This window comes from Chinchilla lanigera, unplaced genomic scaffold, assembly GCF_000276665.1.
Source record: "Chinchilla lanigera isolate Chin_1 unplaced genomic scaffold, ChiLan1.0 scaffold00114, whole genome shotgun sequence".
Lineage (NCBI taxonomy): Eukaryota > Metazoa > Chordata > Mammalia > Rodentia > Chinchillidae > Chinchilla > Chinchilla lanigera.
In genome coordinates, this window is record NW_004955515.1 from 1897592 (window position 1) to 1914348 (window position 16757).

A 16757-nucleotide genomic window follows, 5' to 3' on the forward strand; every position below is an offset into this window, starting at 1 on the left:
ATGCTTCCCTATTTTCTTTTTATGTCTTCTTTAGATGTGCTGAGCAATTCTTTTATTATTGTTGTCATTTCTTTTTTTACTATAGGGGTTATTTCTGATCTGATATCTTCTATGGCCTGATGGAATTTTTTCTTTACTTTGGCTGCTGTCATTCCAGAAATTTCAGGTGTATGACTTCCAAGTTCTCCTGTGTTGATATCACCTGGACTTGTTCTGGATGGGATATAAGTCTGCGATTGCATTTTGCTCCTTCATTTCTTTCATTTTCAGAGATCCAGAGGTTCCCTGGCATTCAGTCTCACTCCCAGGATAATTTTGGAGTGGCAGGGCAAGGACTAAAAGCTCCCTGGTTTTCATTGTGGCTCCTTTGATTGTGTGTGCAGGAGGGGTGCAATCTCCAATGCTCCCACAACTGTCTAGGGCTCAACCTGCCTCTGTTATGGTTTGTGTCTGTGTGTCCCCCCAAAGCCTCATGTGGTCATGGGGTGGGCTTTTAGAGTTTGATTGATTATGGGTGTGAGAGCTACACCCACCCTGGGGTGGATAGTTTACATATGTAAGGGAGAGGAAGAGGCTGCTTGCCGCCATTCCTCCCTTCTGTGTTTGTTACTTTTGCTGTGTTCTGCCGCCATGAGCCCTCTGCCATGTGCCACTCTGCCTTGTAACCTGCCAAGTATGGACTAAAACCTCCACAAACTGTAAGTGAAATAAACCTTTCCTTCCTTAATTTGGGGCATCAGGTATTTTGTCCCTGCAATGGGAGAAAAGTAACTGAGACAGCCTCCCACTCAGGAGTTCCCAAAGCTGTCTGGGTTTCAGCCCTGTTTCCACAAGGGTTTAGTTGTGGGCAGGTAGTGGACATCAGTCTCCAAACACTGGCTTTGACCCAGCACAGCTCCCATGCCCATTGTGGAGGGCTGAGCACTCAGCTACTGAGGCCACTGAAGCCATCTATGGTTCAGCTTGGCTCCCCTGAGGGTGAGGGTGGGGAGAGTGAGCGGCACACAAGGCCCCTGAGTTTGTCTGATGCTCTACCTGGCTCCCAAGCTTGTGGGTTAGGGGTGGGGCCAGCTCATCAGCATTCCCAAAGCTCTCCGTGGTTTAGCTCAGCTCCTGTGAAGGGGTGATTGGTGGTCCCTCAGGCCCCTTAAACTGTCTGGGGCTCTGATAGTTCTAATGCTGGTGGGGAATGGGTAGGGGCAGCTTCCCAAAGAGGTGTTGCCAAAGCTGTTCAAGATATTTTTTTTAAACCCACGATACAGTGAATCCACAATAAGTGAGGAGTGACTGTATGATTTCACTCTATTAGGACAACATTACCATATTGCCCAAAATAGTCAGTTTTATATAAAATTAAAAACTAGTATACTTTTTAGCAAGACAGAGAAAGCTTCAACTCAATTTTAGGAACTGAAATCCAAGAATGTATAAAGAGAATTCTCCACCATAGACTGCAGGAGTTTGTTCCACTCATTCAACTCTAGTTCAACATTCAAAAGTAAATCAACAGAATGCACTGTTACAGTCTGGATCTCAGATGTCCCCAAGGCGTGGGCGTTAAAGACTTGGTATCCAGCCAGTCACACTGCTGGAATGTGGTAGACTCGTTAAGAAGTGGGGTTCAGTGGGAGAAAGTTAGATTATTCTGAGAATGCCCTTGAAGAGGACATTGAGACCCCAGACCCCCTCTCTTTGTTTCCTGGGCACCATGAAGTAAGCAGATTCCCCTGTTATTTGTTCCTTGCATGATGCATTCTGCAGCCACAGGCCCAAAGAAAAGAGTCAAGAAGCATGGAATGAAACCTCTGAAACTGTGAACCAAAACAAACCTTTCGTTCTACTGATATTGTTACAGCAGTGGAAACCTAACACATCCACCATCTCAAGAGACTGAAGAAGAAAAATCGTCATAATTTAAATTGGTATTTTCTAAGTATTTGTCAAGCTAATAAGCTTTAGAAATTTTTAAACTTTAGAAAATTCTTAGTAATTAGGCATAGAGAAGTTTCCTAAACTTAACAAAATATATCTACAAGGAAGAAAGAAGGAAAGAGAGAAAGAAAAAGAGAGAAAACAAACCATAGGAGGCATCACACTTGATAGTGAGAAATTGATTGACTGCTTCCCTCACTAAGATAAGAATAAGACCAAGTGTCCTCTTTCCTTCCTATACCCCCTCCTCCAAAAAAGAAATACATAAAAGGTATTAGAAAGGACAAAATAAAACCTTCTTTATTCATGGATGACTCTATGTAGGAAATGTCAGTGTATCTTATAAAAAACTCCTAGACATAATAAATAAAAAGGAGTCATATGTTATACAGCATTATTGTTTATATCTAGATGGCCTCCCCCAAAGCCTCATGCACTCAAAGTTGTAGATTTGGGAAGATGATTGGACCATAGGAGTGGATTGGCTTGCTGATAAATTTATAGTTAAATATGCTGTTAGGAAGTGGGGCCTGGTAAAAATGGGGGTCACTGGGGGTGTGGCCTGTGAGGATGTATCTCCCTCCTTGACTCCCACCTTAACTCTCTATTTCTGGGTCACCATGCAGTGAGCAGTTGTCCTCCCCATGCCCTCTGCCTAGGCCTCATGCTTTGGAGCCAGCTGACTATGGGCTGAAAGGTGAGTAAAATGAATGTTTCCTCCTTTAAATTGTGGATGTGAGCTACTTTGTTCCAGTGATGAGGGAAGCAACTAAGACAAAGGAAAACATACAAATGTCAATTAATTTTGTGCACCAGAAATTAGCAATCAGAATTTGAAAAATAAGTGTAGGCTCATTTAGCTTAGTACTACAGGAATCATGCTCAGGAAACCTATGGTTGCTTCTTATTGTAAGAAAGACACTAAGTCATATTTTGAGGGCCAGTGACTTCTAAGACATAAACTTTGTCCTCAAAGAATGGCCAAGGAGATGGTCCTATCTATAATAATGTAGTACAATATAAACTTTTGAAAATATATAATTAGAATGTAAACTGTTGGAGAGCATAGTTTTAAATTATTTCCTACATTTTAAGTAATAGTTTACATATAACACCTCTCAGAATATAGAATTATCTAGAAATAATATTTTTCCAATATCTTCTAAGAAAATATTGTCTTCTTTACATCAAAATGAAACACTTCTTCTTCCAGAATGAAAGCCTATATTCTTTATAATATTAAAATTCTTTATGTTCCTAATATTCCTAGATTTTGGATCCCATCCTAATGGGAAAATTTTAGCTGGGTCATCTCAAATGAGAATTTAGTAGAAATAGGTAGTTGAAGGTAAAAAGACAGAAGTGGCCCAGTGTGTGGTGGGAATATGTTCTTGGTGAGATCAGGAAATTCCTGGCTTTATCATCATTCCCAGAGTGACTGTTTTGGAGAACAACTGTGAGAAGTGAGCACCTTACACACACTTAACAAGGACCTCGAACCATAGGTCTTGGGGCTCAAGCTGGGAGCAGAGGGAGCCAAGCCTCACTTCTCTTGATTTCTGAAGCATACCATGGGGGTTTGTGTGCTGTTAGCACTCACAGTGCACACTGAGGGACAAAGAGACCACCAAGTCCATCCACGTATCCATTAATTTTATGACTTCCACCTGGCCCCACGGATTGCTAACTTGGGACATCTTTACTTTTTGTGAAAGGAATTGAGATGATTAAGAGAGCAGAAGCAATAAGATCTCTCTTACACTTAACACTAGGGAGTGTTAATAAGTGTTAGACCTGAATGTCTCAAGCGTTGTCTATGTGAATAACATTAGAGACAGAATGTGCAGGGAGCAGGGGCAGCAAGATGGAACAGACAAGTACAGCCCAGGATCAGAGTCACACACAGACAGGTCTGTCAAACCCTCTGTTATGCACGGGTTTTTGAATCTTTGGTAATTTGTTTTATTTCTGCGAGTTTTAATTTTATGACTGCCACAGATGAGATAATAATATGCAACCATGACTTGTTCTAAGAATTGTATGAAAAAACTAAAGAGCATAGTTCATTGAAATACACAATAGTAATCAGTATTTTTACAAAACAGTTGCAGACTTGAATCTAAAAAGAACAACATGTAGCTCTTGAACATCTAGGGAGAGAAAAGTTTGGTTTTTGTGTTTACATTTACTCATTCTTCACTGGGTGCCATGCAGGGAAAAGCATTTCAGAGCACTTCAGTGTGAACACTAGTGATGTGATACTCAGATACTCAGTGAAAGTACAGACTTCTGTTGCTGTCCCAGATGCCATGGGTTTTAAGTCTAAAAGAAAATGACATCTAAGTTTCCTGATATTTTAGGATTTCTTGGGGGTGGATTTATGAAATGTGAAGGGAAGAAGGTTCTCTGCTAAGGGTTGGCGGGATTATGAATTCTCACTGATCTACCAGAATTTCCTGTGCACTGTAGACAGCAGCTCTGAATAAAACAGAGTAGTGGGATGGTGTGGAGGGGGAAAGTGTCTGCACTGGGAGAACTCAGCCAACATATGGTCTGAGATCATTGGAAGGAGGAATCCCTCTTATAAACCTGTAACTTACTCACCCAATAAATACTTATTAACTCCTGACTGAGCCAAGCTCTCTTCTCAATGGGATCCTAACATGACAAAACAGATGTGAGTCTGACTACCATGGACAGATCATCCTGGTTGGTTGAGAGGACCGTAAACAAGCAGTCACGTAAGTGCTAAGTGCTCATAATAAGAGAAACCAAGCTGGACCCTGCAGTGAATGACACTGGAAGATAAGCAGAGGCAAAGGGAACCAGAAAGAATGTTTTAGGAAAGGGAAAGAATATGGGAAAAGTCCCTGCAATGACAAAGAGCTTGACCTATATCTTAGTTACTTTTTCTTGTTGCTGAGACAGAATACCAAACACTCACATGTGAAGGGAAGAAAGATTTATTTTGGTTCACAGTTTATAAAGGTTTCAGTCCATAGTTGGCTGACTCCAAGGCAGGGTGGCATGGAAGAGGGGCATTACAGAAGAGAAACAGATCATGGCAGGCAGAAGGCAGGAAGGCAGGATGCAGCAAGCAGAAATGACCAGCAGTGACCCTCTTTCTGTCCCTTATTTCTTACCCAGACTGCCCACTCTCAGAGGGTGTAGCCCCCACACCCAAAATGGGGCACACTTAATTCTAGCATCACAGTATTAATCAATACCAGCATCATATCTCTGATTCCAGCAGCACACACCCTAGATCCAGCCACCTCTGAAAAGCCCCACCTATAATTGCATGAAGCTTTGGGGGTACATCTAGATATAAGACATAACAAACTATTCTAGAAAATTGAAGAATATGGTTTAGAAAAGCAGAAAGGAACAAGGTCATTCAGGCCACCTGGTTTGCTCCTTTATGGATTAAGCGGTGAATGCATAGGAGAGGAAGTAGAAACAACCCTTTCAAAGCCCAGCTTCAAAGAGTAGCAGCTAAAAGACCAAGAAACCTTTTACCAAGACTGCTTTATCTTGGGGGCATTGAGATCTGTTCCTAGGCTAACCTTGCTCCTCTTTACCCCCTGAGGGGTCTCCAGTCCACAGGGTTGGAATTTCATGGGAGGGAGAACATGAATAACTACCCAGAACTGGGATGAGAGCATAGTAAACTGTCGCATTCTGCAGGGATGTGGAGGGCATCCTGGCAGACTGTAGAGCTGGGCTTTGTTACTGGACATACAAGCTACACTAGCATTCCATTTGGGACATATCAAATCAAAGGAATATGGGTACCCGGACATACCTGGAAGCCCACAGCCAGGAAGTGCAAAGGGCTGAAGCTGGGGCAGGCTTTCCACTTGTTTTCATAAGAGTGTCAGCTCTGCTGCTCCCTCACATTGCTCTCTTCTGAAACCTGAGAAAGTGTCTCCAGTGCTCGCTCCTGGAACTCTTCTGTGTCTCCTTCTCTCAGCCATTCTTTGTATCTCCCTAACCTCTATGGTGTAAAAGGTCTGATTTTGAATTTGGCACCTCTCCCTCACTGACTTTGGAAGAAACTTGATTTTTCATGTAAATATATGTTCTTGTTCATCTAGGTGTCAAACTCCCTGAGATAAGAGATTCACTTCCACCACTGGTTCTTTTTTTTTTGTCTAAGCCTTACAGATAAGGGATACTCCAAAATAAGTTTTTAGATAAAAAAGGTTGCATTAAAAATGCACTTAGTAAAGGAGGGCTAAAGAAGCCTGATACCTGTGCCAATGCTGACTCTTCTTGTGTGCTCCCGGCAATGCCTCATTTCAACATATGTGGAAAGGGATTTCTGCTTATGTCCAGTCTGATGAACTTATCCTGGCCAGAGAAGTACAGTCTTCCCCTTAATTCTGGAAAGAAAGGTTGGTTTTTCTCATTCTGGACTTCAGTGCAGTTCTCTGCAGAATGCAAGGCCAGCTGCAGCCTTAAGCCAAAACTAGCTACCTGACTTCCCATGAATCTTTCTTGTTCTTATCAACACTAGTGCGGGTAACATAAAGTTTGACTTTCTTCTTTACCCTATTCCTGTTAACAGGAAGTTAGACTGCTATTTCAAACCAAAGGATTACCAGGCTTAGCATGATAGAACCACACAACTGTGATATACTTTGTCATCATACTAGATTTCTCAGATAACACAGCCAGACCTAGAAAAACAAAGGTCTTCCCCTGCTTTCAGGGCTCCACTCTGTTCTTGTTGGCCCTCAACCTATGATCCCAATAATTTCTATCTTGGTGATGTTTGAACATTTGTCTTTCATAGAGATCCTCCTTTTTGTCCGCCCATATTGGTTATGATGGTCAAAGGATGCATAACGATACTAATAACATGGCTTTTGCAGCAATATTGATGAAGGATAGATGTGTTTATATCCTTCTAAGTCTGGTATGAGAAACTCTTTTATGGGCCATTGGAAAAAATCTAAATAAGAATAGATATAAAATATAACTTATGGGTTTAGTGTTTATTTGGAGCATCCAGACATTATTCCAAAAAGTAGAAGTGTTTCACTGAATTATCTGTAATAGTACCATAATAGGGCCTTGATAAAAATCATTCTTAGTACCTTTGAAATCCAGTAAATAATTCACCAATCACCACGATTTCTTCATTTTTAATAATCTTTCAATCTACATTACATCTACTCCCCCAAAATGCTACAAAAATTTGTCACCATGATTATCACCTAATTTCTTTAAAAACCTCATTTCAACCTTCTGTTGTCTGAACTCCACTCCCCATTACTCCAGTTCACTCTTCCTAATACTCCTCATCCAACAATGTTCAACATCATTTGACTTTTAATGTGTTGAACCTTTTACTTAGTGATTTTTCATCTCTGCCACTGGGTCTCAACTTTTTCAACCACAGAAGATCCTCTTTCTGTTTTGCCAATCATTCCTTTTAATGTGCCCTCAAATCCCAAGATCCCTCCCAACCTCTATTAAACTGCCCTGGCATAATGTCAACCCTGTTTAGACCAAATTTTCCACTCCCGCTAACATGGAGCTGTGCTGATCAAATCGATGTTGTACTTACAACCAAGTTTTAAGGAAGTTTGGTGCTGTCCAGCAGTAATACCACACTTCTCTGATCAGACTTTGCCCAGTGCCTGCGATAACTATTTCACGATTTCTTCTCTTTGTTCAAATCACTACTAACTTCTCTCCTCATTATCAGCCTTCTTTACTTTCTACAGTGAGAAGTAAGGAAAACTCAGAGGACAACCTCTTGTTTTTACTAAATGTACTATTTCTTCTCTATGTGCACACTTACATGCCCTATGTCTTCTAGCAAATGGAAAGGGTCTCATTCCTGAAGCCAACTCTGTCAACCATGTGTTCAAATCCACCCCTTAGGGACTTTGTTTTTGCTTTACCTCACTGTTTTCCTGCACCATAGAACTTTTAATCTCTACAAGAGACTTAAGACTTTAAATACACACTAATTCTTCCACCTTTACAAGGTGTTCTCTTGACTTCCTAACTCCCTCCAACCACCACCCTTTTTTCTCACTCTTGCTTATAACAAAACTACTCAGAAATTGTTTGCTTACTTGTTTCCATATTATATGTTCTTACAAGGTATCCAACAACTTCATGGACTTCCCTCTTGGAAGAGTGACTTCTTTATAGTGAATTACTAGGTTTCATTTCTGCAAGACATTAGTAGGATAAAAGAAATAAAGAAAGGTATAAAGAAAACTGTAATTCCAAGGTACGATCAAAGTTACTCAAGATTAGCCTTATCTGTGTTCCAAGTCTTTATTCCTAAACTTATTTATTTTTTTCTTCTGAGCCCATCACACCCAAATCCCTTAAAGATAAGTCCAAAAATTAATCTACTTGATAAAGTAGTCAACCTCACCTTGAGATAAAGAAACAGTTTCAAGGAATCCAAAGAATGATTTTGGCAAAACGTCTTAGATCACTAATTCCAAAAGATATGTCTAAGACCACATATATATCCCCCACCCCAGACCATAGTGCATCTCTCTCTTGAGTGCCTGATGCTATTTTCTGCATGGGTACTTCTTCCATTATTCCTAATAAATCTGCCTATGCTTTTTGTACTGATTCACCCTGAAATTCTTTTTCTGTGGTGAAAATTGATGACCCTACTCCAAGTAGTGGAGCTTGACGTTCCCCTCTTATCTTTGGGGGACTGCCTCACACCCATCAGATAGCGACTGTTCCGTGACATCATGAACAAGTTCAACACACCTTTCTCCTGGATGAATTCCAGAAGTAGCCTGTGCTCTGACTTCCCCTTTTCTTGCAACCCTCCCTGGTAGCTTCATTTACTCTACATTCTCCTCAGATATCTGGCATCTGAATGGTGGAGAGCACCGAGGTTTTGTCCTTTGTCTTCTTTTTTCCCTTCTTACACATGCTTTGGGAGACCTTAATATATTAAAACAATTATTACAACAAAGACACATTATTGATATCCTCTTCAAAGTAATCCTCCTTGCTTCAAACTCAAGTAACCCATCATTTTTTCCTGCTTTTTCAATGCAACTGTGGAAGTCTTTCTCATAAATATCTGTATGAGATGGGATAAAAAATACAGTGAATGCTGCTGGCCCATACCATCCAATAAAAAAAAAAAAAACAGGCTGTTAAAGACCTTACAGAGAGTCCTGATCATAGGTGGGGCTTTTTAGAGGTGGTTGAATCTAGAGTGTGTGATGCTGGGATTAAGGATGTAATTCTGAGATTGGTTCATGTTATGATGCTAGGATTATGGATGCTCCAACCTCGATGGAATATATGAGACAGAAAGGACTGCTATTGTCACTGCTTGCCACTTGCTGCTTCTTTGCTTCTTGCTGGCTTCTGCCTGCCATGATCTGTTTCTCCTCTGTGGTGCCCCTCCCTCATGCTGCCCTGCCTTGGAACCAACTGATTATGGACCAACACCTATACAAACTGCGAGCTAAAATAAACCTTTTCTCCTTTAACTTTGGGTGTTGAGTATTTTGTCTCAGCAACAAGAAAATAACTAAAACAGGGATTAATGGCAATCTGTCTTTTACTGTAATAAATTAACCACTCACCACATTTTTCAGTCACACCATGTATTAATGAGAAAAAGACATATTAATGAAAGATGCATTTCTAGTTTAGGAAATACAACACTGTTAAACTTTCTTTCAGTCATCCCAAATTAATTTATACACTCATTAAAGTATCTGTTTTGTAGATGTTCACAAGCTGATATATGAATTTGTGTTCCACATCATCTAGAATAGTGAAGGAAAAAAGAAAAATGTTGGAGTGTATATACCATCTATTTTCAAACTTACTGAAGTAACAAAGCGATGGTGACAGTGTGGTTTTAGTGGAAAGACAGGCAGGTAGACAAATAGGATGGAAGAAAAATTGAGATATATATGGTGGCCAACAAGTCTTGAAAACACAGACAAGAAATGTAAGTAATTTGACAAGTGATAAAATAATGTGTAAGCAGATTTTATGGACACTATAAATCTACTATATACATGCAATTACTAAATTACCAAATATACTGAGATAATTTTGTGGGAAAAGATTTTTTAAAACTTGCACTAGAAAAATTGGATACACAAAAGGAAAGAATAAACTGAAAGTGAAACTTAATAGCAAATGAATAATAGATTAAATGCTGTCCAGAAATGTAGTTATTTAAAAAGGAAAATATATCTCTGCACACTGATATGAGGCAAAGACTCAGACCACAGACAGCACTAAGCATCACATTAGAAAATAAACTTAATTTAAAAATTAATACTCATCAAAAACCACTGTGAAGAAAATGAAAATGTGAACCAAAGACTTAGAGAAAATTTTTGCAATGCATTTGCATCAGGAACTGTACTCAGAAAATATATGTACTCTTACAGAGTAATAATCAAGTGAAAATTGACCTATTTAAAAGGTGAGAAGGTGTGAATAAAAGTCTTGAAGGTGTATTTCATAAGATGATCAGTATAATTAATTGTCAGTAAGACAATGAAAGTCATAGTAAGTTACCACTTTAAACTTACTAGACCAGGAACAATTTGAAAGATAGACGAATGCAAGTGACTAGAGGCAAGATGGAACTTGCAGACAATTGAACAGAATATACACATAGCTGATGGAGCCCACAATCACTTGAGAAGACATGGGCACTTGATTACAAGTTAAACACATAATAATAATTGAGTTAGAAATTCCAATCCTGTATAAGCATGTCCACAGGGCAGTTTGTATAAGAACGTCTGTAGCATTCATTAGATTCCACAGCTGAGAACCACCCAGATACCCACCAACAGGTTAGTATATAGGAAAATGTACTACTGAGAGCTGTCTCAAAATAAAAAACAGGTTGATGATTTAGCTAAGTGCAAAAACCTTGGATTAAATTTCCGGAACTAGAAGAAACAAAGAACTGTAGCAGTTACACATCTTTCAAACTGTGTTGGCTTTAGTGTTTTAAAACGGTATCAATAGATGCGAGTTAGCCACAAATGGTGTATGCTCACTCTATCTGCACTATGTACACTATAGGAAACTGGAAGCAGCTCAAGTGTCACCTGATGAAATGAACGAACAATGACATTTATTAACTGATACGTTAACTACTCAACAAGTCAATTAATGAAATCATTCATCAGTGAAATTAATGAACTACATTAGGTACAAACATCAACATGAATGAATTTCTCAAATATAATAAACAAACATAACAATCTTTAAAAATATATGCAGTATGAATCCATTTGTTTAAAGCTGAAAAGCAAATAAATTCTAAACCACTTATTTGAAAATACATGTCACATAAAATAACAAAATTATAATAGAGTTAAGAGGATGGTGTACTGAACATGTGGAGGAAGTGAATGGATGTGAGCAGATCCTTCCAGGGACTTCAAAACCATTGGTCAATAATATTTCTTAAGCTGAAAGTTGAATACAGTGGTATTTTTAATCACCTACTTTATTTTACAGAGTATTCCTGGGATGATTGATTGACTATGTCAATCTGAGTAAGAGAAACTCTGCTAGATGGGCTCAGCAATTCTACATTGGGTATGGAAGATCCACCCTAGGGCAGCTTGTCGCCTGGATGGTATAAGGGGAAATGAAGGACAGACCTGCTTCTGTTTCTTCAGAGGAGCTCCAGTTTTTGCCTTTACCTTGGATATCATTTCCTGACTTCCAGCGCAGACTCTTCAGCTTGCAGCACAGACCCACTGGCCTCCTGATAGGGAATTGCATGGGACACTGTAGTGAGCTCCAGACTTCTACTGAATCCTTTAGTCTCCAATGTGCAGACAGACTCTACAGTCTGGTACATCTCACCCTATGGTGGTCATTGTGAACCAGTCTTGTCAATTCCCATATATTATATCTTGTGTGATATCTGTTTCTTTAGTGAACACTGACTGATACATCCTTATATATAATATATTGTTCTTGTGAAGTACATGATAAATAAAGTCAGTTGGAAAAATAAAATATCTATAACTATGGCATATATTTGAATAGGACCAAAATTAAGGTGCATGTACTTTTCAATCTTGAATCCCATGCTGATTGTGGAAGGGGTCCAGGATAAACTGGACTCTCAAGGACAAAAGGGAAGCAGAAAGACATGGTGGCCACACATAGCTCTCTTAGCCACAGTCAGAGGAGGTGCCCTTTTTACGGAACTGTGGCCCTGGACCTGCAAGAGCAGAGCATACGGATGTGCCCTGAACTCATGGGACAACGTGAAATCTCAGGCCTCACTGCAGGCTCAGAATGCTGTCTCTCCTCCACTTCCACTGAGGCACACAGTCTTAGTGTATCTGATCCCTACCTGGAAGGGCATAGGGAGGGGAATTCTGGGAAACAGCTCCCCATCTGCGGAGGTGACACAATATAGTGTCACCATTGTTGGGAAGAAGCCCCCAGACTCAACTTGTCTGTGCAGATAATAAAGCGCTTAGACCTCAAGAAATCTTGACAAGGCATTTCACTTCTGCAGGAGGGTGGACACATGAAATAGCAGGTACACAGGATGAAGGAGAGTTTCCCCTTTCATCCCTAAAGCAGGAGAAGCAGCTGACCTTTAAATTCACTGGCTGAATTCAAGAGCTTTTGATCTATGGCTGCTGACTAACTCAAGTGGTGTTGGGGGTCTTGTGTATTGCTGAGTAAGTTGGGGGAAGATGGGGTTTAAAACAAAGTCCTTAGTTCTTATTATGAGGGAGGGGATGGTTAGAAAGAGAGGATGTATGGTTTAGAATGGGCAATTCTCGGTTCTTTATCTTGGAAACCAGCTGTGTTCTGGGAAAAGGTACATAGTCACCATTTCTTGGAGCTCAGTCTATTAACTGGGGTGTGGTGGGTGGTGAATCGATGGCCAAGGCATTTAATCCCAAAATGGAGTTGTTTTGGCCTTGTGCTTTGGCAGAAAAGACAAAGCCTGTTCACCACACCATGAAAGCATCTTTCTTCTTGAAGGACACAGATCCTAGGTACGCTGTAGTTGTAAATGAGATGGATATTTCTGGAATGGATGAGCAGGTGGCTAAACCATGAGAAGTCTGTGGAGAGGAAAAATACTAATGTGCTATGAATTAATCAGCCCATGCTGATTCTCACACTGTAAATTATCATCGGACTTCTATGTAGATGATGCTCTTGTTAGAACTTGTATAAAAGCAATAATCATCCATGAAAGAGCTACACTGATTGGAGTACTACAGTTTGCCTTTAAATAAACCACTCAAAGCACCGAGAACTGTAGGGAAATGTACATTATATAGGAAATATAGTGATAATCCATCATATTGTACTCCATATAAGCCAAGATAAGTCCCTATTTTTTAGATTCTCAAAAGACTGGGTCCCAGATATCACAGGTTGCTTTGAGCACACTAAAAATGCTTTTAGTTGAAAAAAATAACTGAGTAAACAGGACAGCCCACTGTAATTGTAGTCAAATAATGGAAACATCTGCCACATGGACAGATGATCCCACAAGACAGAACAGGGGCAAAGAGTGCAGACACAGCCACACACAAAGTAACTCCCTAAATAGGCACAGGGAGGAAAGGAAGAGACTCCACCCACCAAACAGCTAGGCATTGTGTAGAACAGAAATTGGAAATCTCAAATGTCAAAGAGCACATGGACACCAAGTCCCAATGATTATAACACAGGCAAATCAGCTAAGTCAGAAGTAACAAGGGATAGAGAGGAGAAGCACAAACATCACTCAGAGGTACCAGGTATCATTCCCATAGACAATTCTCAGTGCTCTACCAATCTGATCCTCAAAGAAACAGAAATAGAAAACAGGCTAAAAATGATGAACAACTGTGGAAAAACTTAACTGGACAGCTTAACTGGACAAATACATCAAATATGTGTTAGAACAAAGCCACATATCAGTCAAACATGTAAACACTGTAGAAAGCTAAAAGTCAAAAGGAAGTGAGGAACTAAATAAACTCAAGGTATAACATCATAAATTAATCACCTAATAGAAATACTAACTGCATAGGTCCACCAAGAAACTGGATGTTTGGAAAAACTTATGAAAGTTATAGTCACAGGACAGAAGTGTCCCTAACCCAAGACCTGCTACAGCAACAATGTGAGCTGCACCCACTAGGCAAGAGTGTGCAATAGAAAAGGAATCACCAGGAAGAGAGACTCATGGAAATTAGACAGAGAAACTACTTTGCACATACGATTAAACCACAAAGAAAAGAAGGTGTATCGGTTCTGACCCATGACTACTATTTTCACACTCTAAGGTACCCAAAACCCTATACTCATTACCTAGAAGATCAAAGAATCAGATTAGGTAATATGTTTAAAGCTAAAAGGCTGGTAGAAGCCAATTAGAAGCTACCATATGGAATTTCCTCACAGTTTTAAATACAACTGTAGAAAAAGGCATAATTGAAAGTTTTGATGGCTATAAAAGAAACAACTGCCCTAAGAGCAAGAAGTTGAAATAAATAAATGGAAAATGGAACAGTTTGTGGACTCCATCCCAACAATCATAGAACTATTACCACCATTAAAATATGTTCCTGTAGCTGTATCGGACAATATCAAAATTAAAGCTAAAGGAAGTAGGTGGGGTTTGATTCATAAATCCAAGATAAGTCCAAAAATGGAGTAGATAGTAGCCCCAAACATGGCTGCATAGTAATGAGAGATAATGTCTTTGTACTTCACAAATATCTGAAACTGAAGAGATCTAGGGGAAAGAGAACATTTACAAAATGGCAAAACACTGTCTTGATCTAGACTACCCATTTTATTGTAAATTGAGTGAAAAAAAATCCAAAGTATATCCAGGCTGTTTAGTGACATGACCCACCATCTTGATAATGGAAGACAGAATGTGGATTCAAGGACTACCCTGTACAGATATGCTGGGGGACCACACTAATATTGGCTCCACAGCGATGACAAGACTATAAAATTTCTCAAGGATGTAGAAGTGTTGCCGGACTATCACTGAGTATCTTCATCTACAAAGAATAACAAGGAATATCTACATCTTCAAGATGTTGAAGGTGGACTTATATAAGTAGGAATAAGTGAAATAAAGGATATAATATGGAAGGTTAAAGTCTTTTTCAGGATTGGGGACTGTGATGGTTATGTACAAAGCTCCATAGGAACTGAGTAGAGACCTTGGGAAAATTAGAACCTTTAAAAGCATGTGGTTATGGTTCTGTGAATTTGGACCTAGGCTAAGGTATGGGGAAATGGAGTGATTTCAACACAGGTTGAATGTTAGCATGTCTGAATACTTTATTCTGGGTATAAGTCCCAGTGATGTGACAGCCACAGCATTTTCTCAGCATTAATAGCTTAGTGTAACCTAATGTCTATCTCTGTAACATCTACAGGCAGCTGCCTGAGGGAGGCAGTGTCAACATCTTCACATGGATGGAATCAATGCTCAATGCCATAGTTTATTAGATTATATAACACAAATCACAGTGCTAGAGGGAAAGGCACCAGGCCTAGAGAGACTACCAGTGCTCATCACTCTTCATAGGGGAGCCCAAGCTGCTAGAATGCAATGTTCCATGGTCAGCTGCAAGACTGAAGGCAGGGCGACCCCTCCCCATGCTGGAGGCACATTAAGTGCCCGGTGCAGTGGAGGTGGGGCTCTGCTAGCTCTCTGATGCTGCCTGGGCCTTTCCAGATGTTCTCTCAAACTTGAGATGCTGTGTTTTAAAAAGATACATGTGAGTGTGAAATTATCTTCAGATTATATGTATAGGTTTATATGAGACATACCGAACTTCACATTTAGACTTGGACTCTCCTCTCGAGAAATCTCATTACATATATACAAATACTCCAAAACCCAACAGAATTCAAAACCTAAAACAACTGTATTTACAAGAATTTTGGATAGATAATATACAACTTGTTTGTGATTATTTTTATTATGCTATTTTTATCATATATTTTATACATTTATATAAATATGTACATGTATACATAGATATGCATATTATATGTAAAATATTATTTTGTGCATGTAATGTGATATATAAATATGTATGCATCTTTGATATATGTTGATATGTATATGCCAATGTAAATACACAATAAGGAATATTTTAACCTTTCCTTAAAAATAATCAAAGCGTGTGTGTGTGTGTGTGTGTGTGTGTGTGTGTGTGTGTGTATTAGCAGTCCCTGTGCAAACTACTTTGATTTCCCCTTGGCCTTGTTGTTTAGACTTAGGAATATTTTTAGAAAGCCAATGTATTGGTAAAGACATGATCTTCTGTTACTCACAGCCCTGCCTCAGACTGCATCCCTTTGAACCTTCACACGACTTACCTAATTGAAGCTGATATGGACGGTCTGCCTTTTAGAAGTGAAGTAAAACTCATACAAAGTTTTCTACAGAAACATGGATTGGATTAAGCTTTTGCTAAAGTGAGAACTAAATATGAAGAGAAATTATTGAAAAGCATAAAATTAGCCAAATCATACACACACACACACACACACACACACACACACACATATACACATGTATATATTCTTTAACATATGTTTTTCTGAATTGGCTCAACAATTCTATCATCCCTAAAAAATGTAATAAATATGGAAATTGTGCGCCAAGCCATCTGATTGCTGTTAATTGTGTTATATTTATAGAAGAACAAAGATCTCTAAGTGGAGAAAAGTGAACCTTCAATTTTTATTCACAGTCATCAAACTCCATAAGAGAGTCTAAAATCCTTTCAAGTTTGCAGCCAGCCAGAATAACTCTTTATGCTGGA

General features: G+C 39.4%; 1 long non-coding RNA gene across 1 annotated transcript in view; it reads right to left on the bottom strand.

Annotated features, from left to right (window-relative positions):
* LOC102014816 overlaps positions 1-16757 on the bottom strand; it is a 92789-nt gene that overhangs the window by 12351 nt on the left and 63681 nt on the right. Inside the window, exons 4-6 of the long non-coding RNA XR_264520.2 lie at positions 8692-8871; positions 8025-8123; positions 6187-6317 (exon numbers count right to left, since the gene is read on the bottom strand). This is a non-coding gene — a long non-coding RNA (uncharacterized LOC102014816). The remainder of the gene's footprint in view (positions 1-6186; positions 6318-8024; positions 8124-8691; positions 8872-16757) is intronic.